Raw genomic sequence first — 18,082 nt, 5'->3', positions numbered from 1 at the left:
CTAGATGCAGAGACAAAAAAGATTAGTCCTTGACCTTGAACCTTCCAGTCTGTTATGGACTGAATGTTTGTGGCCCACCCCACCCCTCCTCGCCCCCCCCCCCAAATTTGTACGTTGAAATCCTACCTAACCGTCAGTGTGATGCTATCAGGAGGCGGGGCCTTTGGTAGGTGATCAGGTCATAAGGACAGAGCCCTCAGGAATGAGACCAGTGATCTTCCAAGGAGAGACACGAGACCTTGCCCTCCGTCTCTCTGCTCTGGCCATGTGAGAACACAATGTGAAGACAGCCATCTCTCGCTCTCCCTCTCTCTCTCTCTCTCTCTCTTCCTCTCGAGGAAGCGGGCCTTCACCAGATTCCAGGTCTGTTGGCACTTTGATCTTGGACTTCCCGGCCCCTAGAACTATGAGAAATAAATGTCTGTGGTCTAAGCCGCCCACCCCATCTATAGGGTTTTGTTATAACCCCCCAGACTTCCTAGGACACCCACGTCAATGATAACGCCGAGGGTTCTAAAAGAAAGGAAGCCAGATGAAGGACACCCCCTCGCTGGGGTGGGGAGGGCCAGAACAGGCAACACATCCACCTCGTTCACAAAGCTGAATATGTTTGTCTACGTTTGTTGATTTGTGCCCCACATCATTCCAGAAAGGTCTCGAAGGTGAAGAAGCCCTTGGCTTTACGCCCACAGTCCTGCTGCCAAGCATGAGAGCCTGGCGCGTCGAGTCCCTCAACAGATACGGTCGAATGGTGCCCGAACGCTCCTGTCCCGTTCTCTTTCTTCTGCATTGCAAGCCTGTCCTCCTGTCCCCTCCCCTCCCGGGTTCCGTGGATTTAAGCTTCCTCCCCGCCAAGCGGATGGCTCTCCTGGTGCATGTTAACACCTCCAAGCAGAGCCACCGGCCTCGCATCTAAAGCAGGTGGATGTTTCGTGTAAATGTTATTCCAGAACACATTTTTGGGATCTTCAGAAATCCTTGCACACCTCTCAGCTTCGAGAGCTTAGATTGAAGGTGCGAGAGAAGCAATGTGTGGATGGCATTTAGAGTAAATTATTAACGCTAAGAACCTCTTTATTAGACAGTCGTACACAAAGGAATTTTATTTCAGATTCTCTGACACATGACAAATGGCTGCTTCAGGTGAGAGGTAAACGGCGTCCTCTGGCAAGCGGCACTGAGGGCTGTACCGGCTGGGGGAAGCAAATCCAATTTGCTTTTCAACGCCATTTACAGCCTGTTTCTTTCATCCTAACAACCCGCGGTATCGAAGCCGAGAAGGTAGAAGTTTTGACGTTAGGAAACTTTCCCCAGACTCTGTCCAGCCAAGGGGGTCTCGTCTTCCGCAGCCCAGGCTGGGGCCACGTCAGGTGGACGGGCATAGGACAGCCCCGTTTCTCATGCATCGTCTTTCTCTCTGATGTGCCAGGGGTTTGCGGAATAAACGACTTTGCCAGCCAGTGAGCGGAACATAAAATCCGCCGAGTTACCTCCTACTTAGGAGTTTCCAAAAGGCGGCTTTGGAACAAATTCCCAGGGATCAGTAGGATAGGCAGCAGTGTAGCTAATATGTGTATACACACAGAGTGGACAAAGCCTGTCTTCTAACTGTTTCAACAGGCAGGGGTGGAAGGAGGACTGGAATTCATAGTCAACAGCCCATTGTTCTGCTCGCACTCTTCCCTTCAACCCCGCCACCCTCGCTGGGCAATCAGTAGTGGATGCTAGTTGCCAGTTCCCCGGTCAGGTGAGGGGTGGCGTGGTTGAGGGAAGCCATATTGGATGGTGGGCTTTGTGGGCAGACTGGATAGGGAGTCGGAGCTGGTGGCGCCGAGGCAAGGCTGGGAGCAACACCAGAGGGGCAAGGACCCGGAAAATGGCAGTCGCGACGCAGGCAGGGGCTCTGCAGCCCAGGAGGGCGGAGGGGGTCGGTGAACACACAGCAGTGGGAGGTCACGGGGTTCCTCCTGGTGGTGTGGTTTTGGTGGGCAGTCAAGGGTGTGATGGTGATGGGTGCGGGTGGAGGTGAGTGTCAGAGAGGGAGATGAATAGAACAGAGACTTGGGGACAATGTGAGGCACGTGTCAAAAAGCCAGGAGGCACATGGATTCCTCAAGTCAGGGAATGGCTCTAGGACTAGGCAGGCAGTCCTGACAACGGCCGGGACAGAGCACGGACAGGACAACCAGACAAGGGGATCCTGTCCAGCTCAGCCCCCAAAGCACAGCCTGGCTTCCGTCACTGGCCAAGAGTCACTCTGACGATAATTGGCCTGGGCTGTGCGAGTGGGAGCAGGTTTAACAGTAAAGAGTCAACGGCATGTGAGTGGTGACCGTGGGGTTGGTCGTCACGGGGGAGGGAACAGAAATGGACAGAGATCCAGTGCCCCAGCATCGGGGAGAATGGAGGTGATGTGCTGGGAGCGTGTGTCTTGCCACCCTAATGCAATCGTGGAATTAGGAGGGCTTGTCACTGTGGTTGCCATAAAATACCCCTTTCCAGTTTCTCCAAGGCTGTCGAGTCAATACTCTGGGATTGGCGGATTGGCCATGACCCTGCGGTGTGCCTCGGGAGAGAAGTTAGCAGGCAGCAGAGGTGGCATGGTCGTTGTAGCACGGGCTCAGCAGTGGCCCTTGGCCCTACTTCCTGAGCTGCCTTCTGTGTCTCTCTTGGTTTCTCTGGCTAAAGAGTCGACCTGGATTAGGGTCTGCCTCTCTACCTCTGGCTAACCAACTGCCCCTCACTTCCCAAAGCTGCTCCCACCCAGGACGGGGACTTTGGTTCTCTGTCCTCCGTCTCCAAGGCAAGAGGCTGGCTCCTGGTTCCCAGCAGCCCAGCCTGTGCTGGAGACCCTTTCCCTACTTGCTTGGGGTGGGAGATCAGTTGGCTGGAGACAAGGGAAGTGGAGACAGAGGTGAAGCATCCCACAGGAGGAAGGCCAGGAGGGAGGGCACCTGTGGTTGTCTTTTGCCTCTCCCATCAAATGGAAATGAGGACATCCGAATCCTAGTCCCAGCTCTGCTAACTCTTCCGTTCCATCCCACCCATTCTGTTCCACCCATTCTATTGCATCCCATCCGTTGGATTCCATCCCATTTGATGGGCACCTACTATGTGCCGGGCAGCGTCCTAGGTGCTGGAGAGACAAAACTGACACGGTGCCTGCTCTCCGGGAGGTCATATTTCTGTGGAGGAGACAGACGGTAAATGACATCCTGCCGTTAGACAAGGGGAGCGGACAGACACGGGTCTAGGGATGAATCCTGGATCACTCGCTAACCTTGGGGAAATCCTGCAGCTTCGCGGGGCCTGATGTCCTCATCTGTCGACTTGGAGGTTCAACCAGAACAATCCTGAATATCCCTTCCCAGCTCTGACGTTTCTATCTTTTCAAATTTCCTTTTCTTTCATCTGCCTATTTACTTACTTCTTTCTGCCTCCACTCGTGTCCAAAATAATTTGAGGCTATTGTCCGTCCCCAACATTCTTTCCCTCCAGGGGACGCAGCGTCTCCTAGTTTTCAGTGGGACTCGCGTTTGGTCAAAGCAGAAACGAGAGCTGCCCGTCCTCAGCGCCCTCTCGTCCGGGGCCACTCTCGCCCCTTCACCAGCGTCCGCGGTGCGTTTCTGCTCAGCAGGGAACTACTGAACATCTGTGCTTGTCCACACCATTGCTGTTTCCTGCCTGCCGCCAGCTGGCTCCTCAGGTTCTAACTCAGCTCTGACCTTCCTCGGCCTTTGACCTTGTCCATCCAGATGGACTTGGCCCTTAGGCACGGACCCGTCCTCGGTTCACCTTTGTGGCCTGTGCACACGCAGATATCTACTCTTATAATGACAACGAACCCGCTCATTGGAGATAATAATAAGAATATTGGGGATGATAGTAATATTGGAGTGTATAATAACAGCAATATTGGAGAATACAATACAGTATAACATGATTTTACAGTGCAAAGTCCTCTACACAGATTCAGTGGGGGACAGCGATTCACCGGAAGCCTAGGGTGTGCTGACACGTGATAAGCACGGGGTGGGCAGAGGTGGGATCCGGGGAGCTGGCCGGGCACAGAAGCGGCGCTGGGAGACGTGTGGTGGGAGCTGGGATCAAGGGTTATGAGGAACTGGGTAAGACTTCAGGGGCTACGGCTGTAGGCCCAGCACAGCCCGTGTCACCTCTGTGTCAGATGCCTCAGCCACGAAGCACTCCTGGTGGCCTTGTTTCCTCCCGGTTCCATCCAGTAAATAGTTACTGCTGTCTATGTGGCATCCATCTGACGAAGGCACTGGAGGTCTCGTGGCTGCCGCCTCTCCCAGACCCTCAGCACAGGGTCCGGAGATCTCTGGAATCTCGACGCGTGGCCACCCAGTGTGGACGTGTATTGGAGAAACGTACTGAGCACCCAGAGCTCGGCAGGGAGCGGGTGAGAGCCTCGTCTCGTCCCTTAAGGCTCCCACGCCATTCCGGTGGCCGTGGTGGCTGCAGGTTGGGCTTCCTCACCTACATCTGTCCCTCTGCAGCCTCCTGTCCCGGGGTGGCTCGGACCCGGTCACGTAAGCTCTGGTCTTAGGTGATTCGAGGTGGGGCGCTGGCCCTCCACAAAGGATAAAAGACACCGGGGACAAACTGATCACTCCTGCAGGCCTGACCTGCCTAGAGGGTGGGTTGAAAGAGATTCAGTGTGGCTGTTTCTATCTCCGGCACTTCCTCCTTCCAGAAGCCACCTCTGCTTACAGACCAATCCCTAATTTCAAGCCTACCCAGCATTCCCTTTGACTTCTTTTAATTAAGAGATATTTGTGTGATGGCTTCAAGTGGCCCCTTTATCTGGATGACTAGTTCTCAGAGGGGTGATACCACACTCTCTTTTCCTTCCTGATTCTTACCAGTTACCCCAACACTATTCATAATCACACCAAAATATTATAATTACCCAAACACTATTATTATAATAGAAGACTTCTCCAAGGGGGGGGGGGAAATCAACGTCCCACCTGCCACCCAGTTATTACAAAGCACTTTGATTTTTCTTGATCGCCGTTTAATTTTTGTCCTTAGTCATGCTTACCTCGTAGAGTTATTGTAGTGGAATCATGTTTTATGTCCTTATGTTCTTCTCCTTAAACTTCAAAGTACTTTCAAATGTTCTGGCAGGAGCATTTTTCCACGTTTCTACCTGCCGCTCGCCCCTGGACCTCCCTCCATAGTTCCCTCTGCCAACAGCACCCGGCAGGCACCCTTGGCCAGAGGAAGCCCAGACAGTTCTGGGGCTGAGGCAGGCAGCTTCTAGAAATCATTTAGCAAGTTCTTGGAAGAAGCAGGCACAAGGGCTGCCCAGGGCCTCCCCTCTCTGTCCCTCCCTTTCTGTCTCCCTTCCCCATCTCCCCCCACCCCCAAGCTGCTGTTTGGTTAAACATGTTTCTGCTTGGGTTGTTTTCTTCCTACATGCTAAGGCTTGGGGAATAACTACATTGCAAACTATCGAGCAGAGGCTGAAATCCACGCATTACATCCTGCTTAGGAGTTTCCAAAGGCGGCTTTGCGATGGATTCCCAGGGATAAGTAAGATCAAAAATACACCGGGTAATGTTTGTGTACACACAGAGTGAGCAAAGCCTTCCAGACTTGTTAACAGAGGAAGGTGGGAGGGGTGGGAGGGGAATGTGTTTTACGGGTTGGGGCTCCCATAACCCACCCAGCCCAGCCCAGGGTGGGCGGGAGAAGCTGCTCTGGGACAGAGCCGCTGGCCCTGTGCTGCCCTGGGGACACCTGGTTTGGGCATTGGGTGGTATCGTTTCTTAGAAGCCCTTGGCCATGTTATTGAAACATGGGCTGTCCAGGGTGCTGACGGGTACGGGGCCTTGTCCCTAAGGGGACCTCTGTGGTGCGGGGCCTGAGATTAAAGTCTGACTAAGGTGCTGCTTTGGCAGCTGGTGAAATTGGGAGGACCCCAAAGCATCTAAACTAATGTTCCCTTCCTCACCCTGCTTCCATAGATAAGGGTCCCCAACCACACCACTGTCCTTATCCACGGGCCAATTCTGGTCATGCTCATCCCTGAATGATTCAAACAAGCAGGTCACACCTTCCCTCAGGAACCAGGGGGCATCTCGCCCTCTTTCCACTACAAAGCCTGCCTTCCACAGCCCCTGTTGTTCCCTCTGTTCCCGAGGGCATCCCCCCAGGTGGCTCTGCACAGCGTGAGACATCCTTGCTCTCGGGATTTGAGCATCTGTGACCAAGGGACTGCTTGCTCTCCATTTCACCTGTCTGGTGTTGGGTGTCGTGTGTCCCATTGTCCCTATCATCCTAGGGCGGGAATCCTTCCCTCGTCCGCACGGGGAGCAAGAGGTGATGAAAACAACCCCAGAAACACCGAGTGTGGGCGGGGTTCAGAGTCTGTCTGTGCAAGGTGTGCACTGACACACCTTGTGTGTGCACTGACACAAGGTGTCAGGTAGGCACTAAGACCTTTGGGCCTCGTATCCTCACCTGCCCACTGGGACTGATTTCTGCCCTTCCTTGTGGCATTGCCAATGCACAGGGTGATGGCCCCACTGCTGTTCTGACAGGGGCTGGGGCGGGGGACAGGAGGCATGAAGAGCTCTGCAAAATGACGGGCACTTGTATGCATCAAGTATTATCGCTATCATTACCGTTGCACGATTGGATTCCCGTCTCTTGAAGCACATTCGCTTTATTTTCATTGTTTATCTTTTTCCATTGGAAGCAGCCAGAGACATTTTGTGCGTAAGTTTCTCCGTCAAGCCTCCCAGCCTCTCCATCGAGGAGTCGATGATCTGTAAACAAACGCCTCCATGCACGGGGGAGGGTCCCCCCCCCCCATTTAAAGGCACCTTAGGGGGAACCCTTTTACAATGAGAATTATTACCCTGTAACGTCTCTATTTGTGAATTTGGAGTTTTGCTTAGCAAGTTTACTTTAAAACGAAGACCATGTGTCCTGTGAAACAGACCAGGAGCAGGTGGATGGGACTCTTCCCCCTTCTGGGAGATGGCCCCCTGGCCACAGACACAGCCAGGTGGGGCTTGCCTCTGTTAGGAAGTTTGCTTTTAAGAACTCAGTGGCTAATGAAAGGTGATGCTGGGGAGGAGGTGTGATGGGTTAGAAAGAGCCCCAGCAGCAGTCATGAAGGACCCCGCTTCCAGGAAGTCTTCTCTGATTAATCTTACCTTCGGCCTGATGGCTCCGTCGCCTTTTCGTTTTAATCCCTACCCCGCTCTCCCTCATTTCTTTCCTCTGCCTGCAGTTCAGGCCCCCTTACTCCCTTGCCTGCCCCTCTCGGCTGCTGCTTCTTTCTACAGCACCACCTTCCCTTGGGGGCCCTCCTTTCTCCCTCTCCTCCCGTCACGCCCGCTTCTCCCACGCCCTCTGCTTCTTCCTCCCCCCACCCCCGTTCCACCCTGAACCCCTCGATCTGTGTCACGGAATCGGAAAGGCAGGCTCCGTGGCCTCCCCTGCCGCAGCCTCCCTCGAGCGCCACCACGCGGAATTGCCTGCGGTCCTGTCCCATTTTGCCCTTCTGTGGTCAGGATTGGCACAAATGAACCCGGGGTCCCAGCCTGGGGGCCCGGGGCACTAAGATCTGGAGTGTCAGCCTCCAGCCCGGCCCAGCTGCCCCCCTGGAAACAAGCTGCTGTCTTGCCCAAATGACAAAAATAAAAGAAATAACGGGGCAGGGGCCTGCGCGGGCAGGCCCGGCGGTACCGAGTGAGACTTCCCACCAGCCTGCTCACCAGCTCCTGCAAGCTGGGCTAATTAGAGGGGCCCTGCAGTCCCCGTGGTAATTTGCTTAAATGGAAGAAGTTGATTTCCTCTCCTCTTTCTGTTCTCAGGAATTCCAGTTTTAGGCTCTGGCAGTCTCTAACCACCACTCCCCCTGGCCCTCTGGGGACGTGTTTGCTATGGAAATATGCAATTAATATTGCAGCGATCATAATTGCTAATTATTAAAACAATGCCACCCCCTTTTCCTGGCCTAGTTTCATGTTTAAAACCATTTAAATAACAGGGAGGAAGAAAAAAAAAAAAAGGGAGGAAAGTTAAACACCAGTGCTGAACTTGTGCAGAAGCCAAATGAGAGGGTCCCTGGGCAAGCCGGGCACTTGTCCTGGCATCTGGAAGGACAGGGCTCTCCCAAGCCCAGCATTTAGACTCCCCTGGAGCCATGTGCTAGATAAAGTGAGGTACACATTGCACTTTGATCACGGGAATCCCATTTTTGCAGTGACACGGGGCTATTTTCTCTTTGCTCTGACTGATGCCCAGACCATGGCATGGCTCAGTCCCCTGTCTCCCACCCGAAATTCCCCCCAGCTCACTTCCTTAGAGCCAGGGCAAGTCTTGCCTGGGGAGAAACAATTCAGTGGACTCACTGTGTGGTTACTCCAATCGTAGAGTGGAGAAGGGTGTTTCCAACGCATGACTACAGAACCATCGTTTCTATTGGTTCGTTCAACAGGACTTTATCGGTAACAACCGCTGCTTGGTCGCTGCCCTAAGGCATGACGGGATGACGTCAGTCCAGAGCAGAAGGCTTTCAGTGGTCTTCTCCCGCCCTCCACCCCACCTCTTGGGGCTAGCCCTAATCCTTAAGTGTGGCATCCCAGGGCTCTGTGATCCAGGCTCCTTCCTTTTGTCCAGCCACCTCTAACTCGACTCCCCACCCCAGCCAGGCTGGCCGTTCCCCAAATGGAATACTTCTGCATTTCCACGTCACGTCCGTCTCAGCTTTACTCAGCAAAATTCGATGTCATCCTTAAAGATGTGCCTTAAATCTCTCTCTTTTCCAAAGCACCTTCTTTACAGAGACTCTCCTGTCCTCTGAACTCCCTGGCAAATATTTTGTCCCTCATGGGCCCTCGCTGCACACTTTTTTTTTTTTTTTAACCTGGGCCATTTCCAGATGTATCTTCCAGTTCTGACTCAATCCTAAGCTTCTTGAGGATGTGGATTTGTACTCCCTGACCTTAGTGAGGTCTGCTTCTCCAGAGCCTAACCTTATGCTTTGCATACAGGAGGGGTTCAATAACGACGAAGGCGGAAAATGGTAAAATTCAGGAGGGTTGCAAAGAAAAAAATGGTCATGGTCACTGTGTTACTTTCCTGGGGCCGCTGTAACAAAGCACCATTAACTGAGTAACTCGAAACAATAGAAATTTGTTTTCTCACCGTTCTGGAGGCTGGATGTCCAAAATCAAGGTCGGGCCGTGCTCCCTCGGAAATCTCCATCCTCCCTTCTTCTTCCCGCTTCTGGTGACTGCTGGCAGTCCCTGGTGCTCCTAGTCACATAGATGGCCACTCCGATCTGTCTTCTATCACATGGCCTTCTGCCCGTGTGCATCTCTGTGTCCAAATTTTTCCTTTTCTTGTAAGGACACAAATGACCTCATCTTAGTTTGATTACATCTGCAAGGACTCTATTCCAAGCAAAGTCACATTCTCAGGTTCCAGTGCACACGATTTTTGGGAGACACTCTGTCACCAACAGGATAATGGACATGGATATGAGGTCTTCGTGCCTTTAAAGCCCGAGTATCTTGGAAAATGTGGGGTTGGAGACAAAGAACGGAAAGATTACGTGTGCTTTTTGTCATGTGGCCGGTGGAACAGTCATCCAGAAGCAGGAGGTCCGGCAGGATGGGACTGAATGGGGATAATAAATCAACCGTTATCAGTTGGTTATCAATTAACTAGAGGGATGAGCAGAATCTAAGCTTTGGACTTCATTCAATAAAACTTTTTTTCTTTTTTAAAGTTTATTTATTTTTGAGAGAGACAGAGACAGGATGCGAGTGGATTGGGGCAGAGAGAGAGAGGCACAGAATCCTCCAGGCTCCATGCTCCTAGCTGTCAACACAGAGCCCGACATGGGGCTCGAACTCACAGACCGCGAGATCATGACCTGAGCCTAGGTCGGACGCTCAACCGACTGAGCCACCCAGGCGCCCCGAAGCATTTTTTTTCAATAAAACACACTTAGGTCCTCTATCTTGAAATATTTACTACAATGGTAGTAGGGAAATAAAAAATATGTTAAGTCATGAGGTCGAAGAAAATAGGAGAGTGGACAATGGTGCTCAGAGGGGTTCAAGGGAATCATTTACATGTTGGGTGCGGGTGAAAAAAATGATGTCCCATGTGTAGGGAGAAGCCCTAGGCTCACATTGGACTTTGGTGCTTAGCACCTGTGACGCCATTTCCTCATCTGAGAAATGGGACTGTTTGACAGTAGCCCTGGAGCGTGTTGTATACACGAGAGCGCTTTGTCCCATGCGAACTGTCAACTGCAGACACGTGCACGGTGCGGCACCAGGCCCTGGGGTCAGGGTGGGCCTGGACAAGGTCAGAGAATCTGAGCCTGGGGTTCATGCTTCCAAAGCCACAGCCTGCCCCTGCCTGCAGTTTGTCAGGTCGTGTCTGGCCCAGCCCATCATCTCACCAGTTCTGAGCCTTCGCTTTTACGTATGTGTGTATTTATTTATTTCTTTGGCGTGTGCACCTGCGCACACAAGTCGGGGAAGGGCAGAGAGAATCCTGCCCTTGGGATCTTGACCTGGGCCAAAATCAAGACTCGGAGGCTCAACCGCCTGAGTCACCCAGGTGCCCCTGAACCTTTGCTTTTTAATGAAGCTTTCTTGGATTCATTCACTTGTGCAACAGACAGGTCTGTTCTGTGCCAGGCACGGTGCTAGTTGCTGAGGAGAACATTCGCGGCGAAACCCGCACAGTTTGCCTTCACGGGACTGACGGTCCAGAGGAAGGCATATTTAATCAAATAGTCCAACACCGGAAGAAAGATCCCGGTGGTTGCAATGGTTACAAGAGAGAAGCCGTGCCTGCGATCTGTTCTGGAGCTCAGACAAGGCTCCCCCAGGGACACGGCACAGGACTGCATGTGAGCAGAGGGCGGGAGAGCGGGGGGACACCGGGATGCACTGAGCCAGGGATTCCTGGTGCACGGGGAGGCTGGAGGTGGGCAGGACCAGGCCCACCAAGGATTTTGGTCTTTATCCTAAGAGCCCTGGTGATCTACAGAAGGTTTTAAGGTGACGATGGGCTGACGAGGGGGCTACGTTGCCCCTGCCCACTCGCGTGGCTAAAGTGAGGGTGACAGGGCTCACTGCCCTCTGTGGCTTCTCCCCTCCCGGACACAGAGCTAGTGGGGCTGCTGTCCTTGGCCTGGGTCCAGTTCTACACTTACCCTTATCCCCTCTCTCTAAAATGCTCTAACGGCAGTTATTTTTGGAGGCTTTCGCAGACGAGCCCTTCATTTACCCTTGAGAGAAACACGACCCTGTCCGACTGGGAAGGTCATTGCCTCTTCTACTCTTATTGCTTCTGGGGGTCCCAACACGGAGCGGCGAGGCCAGGAGGGCACCGGGGAGACCCGTGGGGCTAACACAGTTCATTCAGGTTCCCCAGGCTTTGGATGCTGGGGGTGAAATGCCCCTCTGCCACATGGTGCTATGTGGTTGGGACAGGTGACTCATCACGCAGGAGACTCAAAGGTGGCTTCAGAGGCTCCTGCTACTGAACGCAGGTGATACACGACAAGGTGGACCCTCACACATGGCCATGGTTTCATAAAGCTTAAAACTTCACTGTTGCCAACACGCGGAGATTTAACCAGGGGCTTTGACATCGCTGGTCCCGGCACAGGGGGTGAAGGCTGAAGTCCCTGGTCAGCTACAGAGAGCCACAAGCCTGTGTCCCCGTGTCCTGGAGGTCCACTTCTGAGGAGTCCCGTCCCACAGAGTCTTGGGTGTTGGCCAAGGGTCATGTCTGAGGCGAACGCGTCTCCGTGCCACGTTTTGGGAAGAGCAGTCCATTTGTGGCAGGAACCTGGGTGTGGTTGTGACTAGGGGTGTGGTTTCAGGAGGCCAGACTGCCGTGGCCCCGTGGCACCCGTCATGCACCCTTCTGGGCTTCCTCGTGGGGACAAGCCCCTCGTGCTGCTCCGAGAAAATCCTGCCACGCTTGGTCCCCTCTGGAGCCAAGGGCCACTGGGAGCCCCAGCAAGTGCCCCAGCATCAGCAGGATGATGGATCCCAGGCTGCTCCAGGCTGGGGAGAGTATCAAGGTTGCTGGAATTTTGCCAGTGTGGCTGTGGGTGGTCTCAACGTCCAGGCTGGGAGAGGCTGGGGGAGGCAGGGACCCACGGGACTGCCACAAGAGCCCTGTTTGGGACAGAGTCGGCTGAGTTTTCCACTCTGCTGAGATATTAGCGGCAGCTCCTAACTTGGGAGATGTTGGGGTGCTGATTTGCTCTCGCGGTGAGCAGGAACGCAAGCCGGGGAACAGGGCCGCCCTGTCCTGTCCACATCCGATCCGTCCCTGGCCTGCATGCAGTCGGGACCTTGATACTCCTGGATGAGGCTGTGGGGTAGAGAGTGACCCTTGCCTTCTCCACCTTTGCTGAAACCGAATTCACCAATCTGAGGCAGGGGGGTTGCTTCCTACAGAGCTGCCCTTTGACAAGTAAAAGTGTGCTGTGAGTGTCCTAGAACCAAGGGTCCATTTTCTTCTGCACATAAAAGGAAATGAAATGTGCAGAGCTCTAATAAAACATGAAAGGCTTAGGTGTAAGCCAGGAAGCAGGGCTTTGAATGGGATCCGGCGGTCTCAGCTGGTTGGAGGTGTATCTATTATATGTCAAGCAATTAGAAATAGGTTTCTATTAACTGTCTGACTTTGTTCGCGGCATCCAGCGAAATGGACCCCTTCCCGGTGGCAGTCACCAACCTGTGCACACCCTGGAATCGGTGACAGGTGTTGGGAGGTTGTAGGTCCCACATCTGCATGTGGAATATGCACTCGGTTTTTCCAGGGGTGCAGGGGCCTTCGTTGTTATGCCGATGTCAGACGGTTTCATTCATTCCCTCATCCATTCATTCATCAGCCGCGCGTGCTTACAAAGCATGAGCTCGTGGGTGCAGATGAAAAAGCAATGAAAGTAATATGAGGAAGTAGATAACAATTGTTCCCCGGGTGGCCCTCACAGATGTCATGGGCGTTGGGAACAGGGAGATCGTTTCTGGGGGGCCCCATGAAGGACGAGGCACCTGACCTGGACCTTGGGAGACGGGCAGAGATGGAGTGAGGCATGCGGGCTCAGAAAATGGCATGGGTCACGGGGTGAATGCAGCCGAAGGGGACCATGGAACAGAGATGTGGCCGAAGGGAGGAGAGTAGGGGGAGGGAGGACGAGTCCGGTGAGGGGGCTGCAGAAGAAGAGTAAATCCCAGGATCCGAATCCCTGCTCTCTTTTGCTTATTTTGCTGCCTCACTCTACCTGAGCCGGCCCCACTTCAAGTGCAAGGCCAAGCAATACGTCCCGGCTGGGGCTCCACTGAAACGAGCCTTGAGGTCACAAGTGAGGCCTCTGAAGCAGGTTGCAGGACTCCTGAAACCTGTGCCTTTGATCCTGTTTGGGAGGCAGCCCTCTGCCTGAGGTGGTCAGCAGCTTGGGCATCCTGGGCTGTGCTTCTGCAGAGCCAGAGTAGGGAGCTTGGGAGCCTGATGTCAGCTCAAGACAGTTTCTGCAGGGACTGAGCGCAAAGTTGCCCAATACAGCTGCACGGGTTGTCTACTGTACAACTCCAGGGATGCCTTTCATATAGAACACTGCTCCCAGAGCCGTTCAGGGCGTCATCCCAGCATCCTGGCACGGCAGCTCTGGCCTTGGAGAGAAAGGCTCAGATAGCCTTGGAGGAAAACCTGGTTTAGGTCACACAGCTCTGAGGTCTGGCCTCCCAGCTGCCTAGACATGACCCTCCCTCCTCGGGTTCCCCTTGCTGGCATTTGGTACCTGGTCGGGCCTGGCCAGCCTGTTTCCAGATTTTTCTGGAAGAAGACTTGTGGCATTGACCTGGGGTTACCTTCTGGGCCCCTTCTTCCACCTGTAGAGGGGCAGCCAGGTGAGATACCAGCCCAGCGGGGGTAAGAGCAGTGATGGGGTTTGGGGAGGACAGCAGATGGCCCAGCAAACTAGACAGTTAATCCAACCAAATTACGGCAACAGATGTTTGAGGATGTTTGCATTCAAATTCAAACTGTTAGGTCTCTTGGAGGAGCCAACCAGAGTGGGGAAGTTCAGCCTCCCTCTTAATTAACACAAGACAAAACTAAACAATCATTTTTAAAAATCAAGCCCTGGTACCACGATGTCAGGGATCATCCAGCAGCCCGGGTGGAGACTGGCTGCCCGTCTGGTCCAGGGTCGGGGCCCAGCTCTCCGCAGAGGGGCTCCCTGCGGGAGTGAGGCATCTGGGGAGGGTGGTCAGCCGCCCGGCAGGTGGGGGGAGGGATGGGGTCCAGGCGGTAATGATGTGCGGCGGGAATGCCCACCAGCGATGGCCAGGCCTGCGTGCGGCATGGGGGAGGCACAGCATCGCGGAGAGGGAGCATTATTGATGCCCTCGCCTCGGGGAGGGAGAACCAATAATGGATGGCGGACGGGGGATGAGCTTTGTCATCAAACAAGGGGGCTGAAAGATGGTCCGCTGGAATGTTATCAGTCACGCCTTGATCAAAATGTAAGACTCTCAAGGTCTCCAGTCCTCTCTCTCCGTCGCTTCCTCCCGCCGCCTCCCGTGCCCCTCACCCTCCCGGCTCTCCCTCCTCCCTCGCAGATCCCACTCTCCTCCTCCTCTCCCTTTGCGGCCTCCCCTGCCTCTTCTCCTCCCCTCCCTGGGGTTGTTCCACGGCTTCCTTTTTCCTTCGCCTTTTCCTCTCTCCCCTTCCTCCTGCCTCCCCCCCTCCCCCTTCTTCCTGCTTAGCGTTTCCTCTAAGTCAGGGTTCCTCTCCTATTGCTTCCTGGCCCCACTTCATGACACGGGTAAGAGTTTTTATTTCAAACCAAACTCCTAAGTGACGCCTTCTTCCTGCCACTACTTTCCCTGCTCTTGCCACCTCCCCCCTGCCCACAGATGTCACTGAAAGGATCTTGGAGGTGACGTGTGAGCTCAAGGAACCCAAACTAGCCTGTGTTCTTAGCAACTTCTCAGCCTCTCTGGAACCCAGGGATCACCCCAACCTGGATCCTGCACTGCCCATGCTGCCCGTGTGCCGGCCCCCAGCTGCGTGGGTCTCTGTCTGTCCTCTACTGCCCCAGACTGAATATTCTCCCAAATAACAAAGGTGCCGGGAGCCACGGTCGTCACCTTCCCTCTGGACTGGGGCTCGTCTGGGCAGAACTGGGACACCGTCACATTGGTCTAGAGCCCTGCCCCTCCCCTGGTCTCGCCTTCTACACACACGGTCCCCTACACCCAGTGCCCTCCCTTGGCTAGCAAGCCTCCGGTGACCTCAGGCTCTGCTTCTGCGTGCGTGCTGGCAGCTCGGTGTTAGAATGAGGCCACACGGCGGAATTTCAGGTGTCATTGAGCAGGTGCGAAAAGTATTATTTGGGACAGGAGAGCTTCTTGATGCCCTTGACATCGCAAAATGAAGTCGCAAGATCACTCAGTCTGTATGTACAGATGATCTTTTTTTTGTTTGTGAATGAGATACGGCGGTAACGTCTCTCCAATCTGAAGGCAAAGATCCAATCCCCACCTAATTCTCAAGAGGTCTGCACAGGGCTCGGAGAGTGTTCCAGAGACTATGCCGGGTGCCGGGTGTCCTTCAGCATTTGCTTGTAGACTCCCCAAACAGCACCGTGCTCCACGGGTCTCATTCCCCCACTTCTGCCTACATTTACCGAATGCCTCCTACGCAGGCGACTGTGCGAAGCGACTTGTACGCGGGAGCTCGTAATGCTCACGTGTCTGGGATACAAGTCACATGAATCTTATTTCACTGATAAGAAAAGGTTAAGCAACCGGCCGAAAGCCATCCATTTTATTAAATGGCAGAACTGGGATTTCATCCTAGATCAGATTGACTCAAAAGGCCATACCCCTAACACCTCATCCTGGCTCAGAGAGGCCCTGCCCTCATGCACAGCAGTGGCTGCTGGAGACAGCAGCGCGAGGCCGTGGGGCTGGCGGGTCGCTTCAACACTGCCTGGCTGGGCGTGTGCTGGAGCCAGTTCTACGGCATCCCCTCCCAAGTCTGCGTGCAGTCCGTGGGTGACTTGACGTGGGCCACAGTAGGGCTATTCACACCATAGAAATTGGCCAATGCTACAAATCAGGGCTTTTCCTCCCAGGGAGCTGGTCGTTGCCCCTTTTACTGGCCCACCGCTGATTCGGATCCACCCATGGATAAGGCGAGGGCAGCTTCGTGCACACGTGTCCTCGGCTTTGCAAAGTAGGGATGAGGGAAGATGGAATGGCCCATCATTTCAGGAACACTCTGGCAGAGGTCAGCGAGGGCTTGGTGGGGCGGGTAGAGTCAAGGAGATGGCAGAGGAGGGCCAGCGGGAACTGACTTCCAGAAAGAACAGGTGCATTAGCATTCCCCGAAGAGCCACAAGGCCAGCTAATGCCTGAACCTAATGCCTGATGGAGCAGCCGCCCAGGCCTCCTGGCTTACGTAGGTGGGAAGAGAAGGAGCCCGGGGCATTGGTGATTACAAAATCGATGGGGGGGGGGGGGGGATGGGTTGGTTTCAGCTGGGGCAGAGAAGGGGGTAGCCAAGGGAGGGGCCTGCCTGGCCCTTTGCCCACTGCCTCTCCACCTCTCTCCATCCATCCTTCCAGACCTTTCTGGCTCTGAGCAGGCAGGTGCTCAGATCGTGCAGGCACCTGCTGTCTTGCCCTGCACGATTGAAGTCATGCCCAGAATCCCTCCCTCAAAATGCCCACCCACACGGACTGTTTGAAGGAAGCCAGGGTGCTGTCTCACCAGGTGCCGAGCAGGGAGGGTCACTGAGGGTTGGAGCCAGATTCACCTGCTGCCTCCTTCTCCTGAAATGTATCCCCCCCTGCCCCACCCCCTGCCACCCCATACCTGGTCCAGCTGTGTGTCCTTCCTCTGACTTCCCATAGTCCTCACCCCCGTCCTTCCCCGAAAAACTGCCTGATACCCACCTCTTCCTCCCACCCGTGACGAGCGGTCCTCAGTGTCCCCGCATCCTGCCGTTGCACCTCCTTATTGGCTAAATAAGTAGAGGGCGAGGGAAGGTGCCCATAGGACATGAGACCTCAGTGAGGAGTGGAGGTGACGTGGCTCAATGGGGTCCCGAGGAGAGGTGACTGGTGGCAGGCTGGGAGAGGGGCCCGGCCCCCAAGCCAGGGCCACAGGCTGGTTTCCGGGGGCACCGGGAAAGGGGAATCTCCTACAGGCCACAAAGGGGTGAGGACAGTCAGAGGAGAACTTCCTGTCCAGAGACTGCTGCTGCTGGGGCCCCCAGGACGGAGACCCTGCGGGAGGCGGTGCCTGAGCCTTGATGGTGGTAGGGCGGGTGGGTCGGGCTGGGGTGGCTCGTCCCCCAGGAGAATTCTTCACTCCACGGCAGAGCAAGGAAGTGACCTCAGGGTGGAAAGGACACCCCGTGGGCAGAGAGAGGTAACTCTGGCTTAGGGTCCAAAGCTGTAACTTTACCCCGGGGGCCCCGGAAACCGCAACCCTCCTCAGCCCCCTGCCAGCCACACGTGGACCACCAGACATCCCTGTGGCAGAAAGAATGATGGCCCCCAAAGACGCCCAGGAACCTGTGAACATATTACTTTACACGACACTCAAGGGCTGATGCGATTAAGTTAAGGCTCTTCAGACGCGATCTTTACTCCAGAGCATCTCCATGGGCCTGATGCCATCGCAAGGGTCCTTCTCAGAGGAAAGCAGAAGGGCCAGAGTCAGAGAGCAGGAAGCCAGCGGAAGCGGGGAGCAGAGGAACCAAAAAGCGCATCACAGCCTCTGCGCCCGGAAGATTCTCCCCGGGCACTTCCGGAGAGAACCAGCCCCGCCCAGCACTTTCATTTCAGCCCCTCCAGACTCGTTGTGGACCTCTGACCTCCAGAATTGTACGGGAATACGTTTGTGTTGTTCTAAACCCCTACGTTTGCGGAAATTTGTCACAGCAGCAACGGGAAGGTAGAGGCACCGCGAAGATCAGGTGAGACGCGGGGCCGTTTGGGCACAGACGGTGCTCCCGGCGGGCCAGGCTCTCTCTG

General features: G+C 54.6%; 2 long non-coding RNA genes across 2 annotated transcripts in view; one reads left to right on the top strand and one right to left on the bottom strand.

Annotated features, from left to right (window-relative positions):
* Positions 1-3,852: 3,852 nt before the first annotated feature.
* On the bottom strand, positions 3,853-9,575 carry LOC106972948 (uncharacterized). The gene is made up of 4 exons (XR_001429916.3): positions 9,193-9,575; positions 8,397-8,518; positions 6,657-6,800; positions 3,853-4,653 (listed from the first exon to the last, which is right to left on the bottom strand). It is a non-coding gene; the product is annotated as an uncharacterized LOC106972948 (long non-coding RNA).
* A 7,870-nt stretch (positions 9,576-17,445) lies between these two features.
* LOC113602260 (uncharacterized) overlaps positions 17,446-18,082 on the top strand; it is a 45,595-nt gene continuing 44,958 nt past the window's right edge. Inside the window, exon 1 of the long non-coding RNA XR_003423644.2 lies at positions 17,446-18,024. This is a non-coding gene — a long non-coding RNA (uncharacterized LOC113602260). The remainder of the gene's footprint in view (positions 18,025-18,082) is intronic.

Source organism: Acinonyx jubatus, chromosome D3 (assembly GCF_027475565.1).
Source record: "Acinonyx jubatus isolate Ajub_Pintada_27869175 chromosome D3, VMU_Ajub_asm_v1.0, whole genome shotgun sequence".
Classification (NCBI taxonomy): Eukaryota; Metazoa; Chordata; class Mammalia; order Carnivora; family Felidae; genus Acinonyx; species Acinonyx jubatus.
The sequence above is the reverse complement of the archived record's forward strand: the minus strand, read 5'-3'. Positions and strand labels throughout refer to the sequence as shown.